At 28.3% G+C, this 6,049-nt stretch overlaps 1 long non-coding RNA gene across 1 annotated transcript; it reads left to right on the top strand.

The window, feature by feature from the left end:
• Positions 1–3,527: 3,527 nt before the first annotated feature.
• On the top strand, positions 3,528–4,896 carry LOC126737537 (uncharacterized). Its single transcript, XR_007661050.1, has 3 exons — positions 3,528–3,676; positions 4,558–4,718; positions 4,777–4,896. It is a non-coding gene; the product is annotated as an uncharacterized LOC126737537 (long non-coding RNA).
• Positions 4,897–6,049: the final 1,153 nt, after the last annotated feature.

Below are 6,049 nucleotides of genomic sequence, written 5' to 3'. Positions count from 1 at the left end.
TACAAACCCAGGATATCGGTACTACTTTGGAAAAAATGGCAGTGTTAACTCCTAGTAAAGAATTGAACAGTTCCAAAAGTAAAAGAAATCTAAAACTTAATTTTTAATACACTCAATTTAGATCTGAAAACTAAGATAACTAAATTTAAACCTGAATACCTAAACGGTGTGCCGCAATTCGATGAAAGTCTATCAGAAATAAATATATCTTGCAATATGCAAATCAATAATTGATTATTTAGGTAATGTAGCCAATATAGCTGATTTTCAAAGCATTTGTTTTCCTAATTCACTTATTGGTTAACGTACAAAATATCTTAACTTGGAGGATGAATTAGGAAATACTCATTATAGAACTTTTGCGGATCGATGAAACTTGATTAAATAAAGTTTTGTCATGCTCTCGCAGCAAGGCAATAGAACACCCTAAAATTTCTACGATAGAGTTCTTGAAAATTTTAATCTTCTCTGTTGTTACTTTAATGATTATAAAATAGCTCATTTTCATTGAGATTTTAGTAATAAGTTAGAAAAAGCCAAAGAAAAGCCATAACGATGTTCGTTTTAGATCACTGTATGTTAAGATCGCTTTTATCGAATTTAACTATTATTAATTTTAAATTCATGGTTTAAACCCATATGTATTATTTGATTCAACCCAGACTCCTTGCAACTTATAGCAACTTGCCCTATTTAGCAATCAAAACATAATTATTTTCGAACTACATTCAACTTTTGTATCTGTACGTACTTGCCAAAGTCCGCTAGACTCGTCTGTACATATTTACGTGCATGTTACTATTGGATTAACGTACGTAGAGCTCAGGGCAAATAATAAATTGTCTGCCTATATCTTTTATCGGCAATTAGCTGTGTCATTTCAAATGGGACGATAAATTAGTTTTGAAATGTCGGTACAGAATATGAATGGGTTCGCAGAGAGGAAATAATAAGATTTTTATTGGCAATTTTGCACAAGCAAAAGTTTGATAAAAAAGCTTTTAGAATATCATAAAAAAAAATTAATATAAGTTGTGTTCCCAGTTTACAGGAACTTTTTTTTTATCAGAAAATAAAAATTAAATTCCCTTTTTTGGCAATCAAATAAGGAAATTCCTTATGTCTGGAATTAAAAATGAAATCCCCATCGACGAAAATTAAATTAATTTCATATATGTAAAATATTCAGAAATATAAGTAGATATCAGGTAAATTTTATTAAAATCGATTTCTTTCTTCTAAAATTAAGTTTCGGATAACCTGCACAAACTTATCAAATAAACATGGACAACAATGAAATTTATTGTACTTTAAATCTAAAAAGGGCATTATAAAGAATAACAATTTTACGGGTCAAATAGATATTTCCCTATATTGGTACTATAATCAAGGTTATACAAAAGCACTAAATCAAGCGAACTTTTGTAAATATTCGAGCGCTTTCTGAAGATTAACGCGACGAAATATCGTCTATATGTTAAGATTTGCAAGATATAAATTTGGCGGAAAATTATTATAGATTTTGTTCATTTAGGAATTTTATTTGCTTGTTAATAAATGAAAAGAATCTTTATGTTAATGAAACTTCATTAAAAGATTAAAAACCTAACCTAAGATTAAAAAAAAAAATTATAAAGAATTCGTGCCTTATATCACAGTCTAACAAGAGAACAGTTGAAATCTATATACTTTGCTTATATTAACTGAAATATTCTAAGCATAATTTAAAAAGACCTGATTAATGTTTTCTTGAAAATTACATTTTATCTAACTTCTTTGTTTGCTATTTCAGGCCAGATTTAATTACTTAAAGTAAAAAAAAATATATACATCGACATATAGTCAAAATCGCTCATATCGTGCGGGTGTATCGGATTATCAGCGACAAACTTTTGTAGTTACGTTTCATTTCAATTTGCACAACAACGTTTTTTTACTACAACGCGTCAGATAAACGAAACAGATATATGCAGCGTTAATGTATCAAAAGAAGATAAAATGATAAATGTCAGTGGTTCTAAAGCAATTACTTTCATAACAAACATGCCTGTCTCGTTTCGATTGACGGATGACATTATTTGTCACAAGATAATTTAAATTTCAAATTATGGAAAAGAAAAAGCCTTTTTGTGGATTTCTAAATCCTCAAGCCAAAAACATGGTACTTAATGTTATTAATTACTTCGAGAACGAAAAAGAAAATAAAGGGTTGCCTAAGAATGTACAAGAAGAAGTAGCTAAAGCGCTTGGAAATAGCTTAAGAATGGTGTAAAAGGTTGTATATGAAAACAAGAACAATCTTATTGCTGAAGGAAAAAAAGTGTAAAAGGAAGAAGTCAAAGACTGAAGATTTAAGTGAATGTGTAAAAATTGAAGTAAGGGATAGGATTTATGAACTATATAGGCTAAAAACAAATATAACGCTGCCATTTCTGAGGGATGTTTTAAAGCAACGCGGCACTTTGGAAATTGGACTTTCTGCTTTATCAAAATTAATAATTAAAAGCATAGGTTTTCGCTATAAAAAAGACTGCAATAGAAGATTGTGTGAACTACCAAATATTGTGAGCCAACGAATAGGATTTTTAAGACAATATACACAAAATGAAAAATCAAAGTTAAGGAAAGTGGTATTCTTAGATAAAACTTAGATATTTTCAAACGGGAGTGGAATAAAATCTTAGCAAGATGAATCTGTGAAAAGCGTGAAAAGAAAATAAGGATGTGGTCAGGGAAAACGATTTATAATTTTACATGCCGGGTCTTCAACGGGATTCGTTCCAGGTGCAAGTTTAATTTTTTCTTCTAAGTCTAAAAGTATGGATTATCATGACAATATGAATTGCGAAATGTTTGAAAAATAGTTAAAGTAACAGTTAATACCGAACTTGCAAGAACCTTCCTTAATAGTATTAGACAATGCGTCGTATCATTCAAGAATTTTAAATAAACAACCAAATGGACGTTGGAAAAAAAGCGAAATTTATGAATGGTTAGTAAAAGAAAATCAGAATCCCTTGCCATATATGCTAAAATCCGAAGTTCTTTCAATTGCAAAATCGCTGAAAAGACCAAAAATATATGCTGTTGACGAAATAGTACGTGAATATAACCATGAAGCTTAGAACATTAAAAGGCTAGAATTAGTAAACAACAACTTTGTTTGAGTCCAACATGTGCACAGGGGCAAGAGGGGTGTTTTGTTTACAAACATATTTGCCGATTCTCTGTTATCAAGTCGACGCAAATTTCCAACGGAGGAAATTTTTAGCTATATTTTAACAACCATTATAACGTTAATTTAAATTATTTGTGTTGTATTTTATAGCAAGATTTAAAACAAAAAGTATAAATACTACAATTAACCTATTTTAAGAATAAATATAATATCCTTAAGCAAAATAAAAACAAAATTATTAACATTCTTATCCCTAAAACTGCTTCTAAAAAATTTGAAGCGACAACACCGGAGCTTAAACGCCTGAGCCATACACGTAGTGTCATCTGTCATACGGCATTTTGTTTATTTTCGGGATTCGTGTATTTTCTTTCATTTTTGGTTTAAAAAGGAAAAAGGCCACATTTTAGTGTTTTTTTAATTTGCTAGGATGGCAAAAACTTGTGTCGTTTGTGCCGCATCATGATAAAAAGGTGATTCAAGCCGATCTTTTCACAAGTAAGTACGGATACTTTCATAACATCACATCATAGGGTTACCATCATCATAAACGTAGAATAGGGGATCTTATAAATATAAACCTAATAAAAACTTGAATGCGAAAGTGAGCGTAAAATACCAAAATATTTATATTTTTAAATCTAAATATTTTTTACAGGATTTTATGTTTTTTTTTTGTTGTTTTGAGAGAAAGAAGGCATAATACCCATGTACATAGTACCTATCTATACATAGTTATGTTTTTTTAATATAGACATTAGGTAGATAGATGCAATTACTAATTTTTTATTGCCTAACGAATTTTGAAAATTATTTAGATATTGATATCTATGTATAAAGTAAATTTTGTCTTTCCTTAAAATTTGGTCGATAATTTTATTTTGTTTTACCATATTGCAACTTACAATAATAATAATAATATATATAGTAATTGGCACCACATATTAATTTATTACTGTAATTTTTTTTAATACTTATTATAGATTGCCTAATCCTAATATATACCCAAAGGGAACAATGGATTTCATTAATGGAAATCAACACAATTAAAAAGAACATATTTATTCAGATCACATCCTTAGAAGTGATTTCTTATACATAAGATGAGTGACTACATAATATACAAATAAGATGGTTTATACATAAGATGAGTTTCTTATACATAAGATAAGTGATTTCTTATGTATAAGGAAGATAATACTATCAGTAGCCAGACTTTATTAAAAAAATAAGCTCTACCTCAAAGGTAATTTTTTTTAAAATATATTTTTCTAGCATAAAAAAATCGTTACAAAAAGTATTAGTGTTACTCATATAAGCTTTATTTATACCTAATACTTATTAAATTAGGTATGTGTGTAAAACTATTTTTTTACTAGGATTTCTGATGCACTGGTTAAAAACACAGCAGCCGATAATTCAGTTAATTTACCAAGTGATTTACCCTTCAAAGCTGCAGGGGTAGTTTTCCTGAAGAGTGCAAAAAATTCTTTAGCTTCCAAATGGTATATAGTACAAACAGTGAAGCTAATATAGACACGTATGGATAATTAAAATAGATTAATATTCTTGATACACCAAATTTTGTATAATTATAGATCTGATCATTCATCATCAACAATAACTGCATCTGAGATTAATAGTTACTGTGGGGTCTAGGTCACAATTACTATTTCTCATCCAAGCCGTTTTTGTTTAACTGCTACACATTTCCTGACTCTGCAAAGGAAAAGGTAAAAATACACTCAAAATAGACTACTAGTTTTATGCCATGTATCATCCTATTCTAGATATTTCATTTAAAAGTGATATAGTATTTTATTGTGTTATATTTGTTTAATTAAATGCAATTAATCAAATGTATGATATTACCAAGTTTCTTTATAATAACATACATTTTATTGATCAATTGGATTATCATAATAATTTTTTTAAATTTTTTCTTTTTAATTTTGGTAATACTATATTTTCATGTATTTTATTCTAGGGTAAAATCAAAATAATATCCTGAGGACCTAAGCATTGATGATTCCACCGTTTCAAAAGCTAAATCACTTGTCACCAAATTATGTAAAAAAAAAGAACAAAAAATTAAAATTCGAAGATTGCAACAAACAAATTTGCGCCAAAGAAATTGAATTAGATGTCTCAAGTCATTATGAAAATACTTAAGAAATAATAACATGATTTTCGAGAAAGCCCAACATACTACATATTTTATTTGACTTGTAAAAGTACTTGTTTGTATATTACTACTAATAAACTATCCAATCTAATCTATTGTAGTGTATCATAGTCTTTATTCTTAGGTAATCCTTGTTTTTTAGTATAAATTAATATGATATAATAATTGGTATTAGGTATTATATAGGTCACTGTTAAATGTCTCAAAACCATTGTACAGGCTAAATACTCATAATAAAAATCTTATAACCTATAAAAAACCTGCAACTCCTTCACAATTTGAACAACCTTGTAGTTTTAACTCTTACCGCTGAAGCAATACTGTCCCTTTGAAAAAGTCAGCACCATAGAAGTATATATTATGTGATATAAAATAAGTGATGTAATACTGAGTTTTGTCCAATATAACATTACCAATAAAATTTTGCAAAATGTTAAAAATTTGTGTCTTAAACATGACAACAAACTCTAAAACATGATTTATAAGAAATCTATAATATTATATTAATAAAATATTTAATTTCCAAAAAAATGCTTTGACAAAAATGCTGCCTCTTATTAGGACTTTCCTCTAATGGAGTCCGTTAAAAAAACACGTAAATAGCTTATAAATGGTAATATTACTTATACTCAAACTCTCTAATAATTAATTAAAATTTAGCAGGTAAATATTTGTTGACGACGTCA

This window comes from Anthonomus grandis, chromosome 6 (genome assembly GCF_022605725.1).
Source record: "Anthonomus grandis grandis chromosome 6, icAntGran1.3, whole genome shotgun sequence".
Lineage (NCBI taxonomy): Eukaryota > Metazoa > Arthropoda > Insecta > Coleoptera > Curculionidae > Anthonomus > Anthonomus grandis.
The sequence above is the reverse complement of the archived record's forward strand: the minus strand, read 5'-3'. Positions and strand labels throughout refer to the sequence as shown.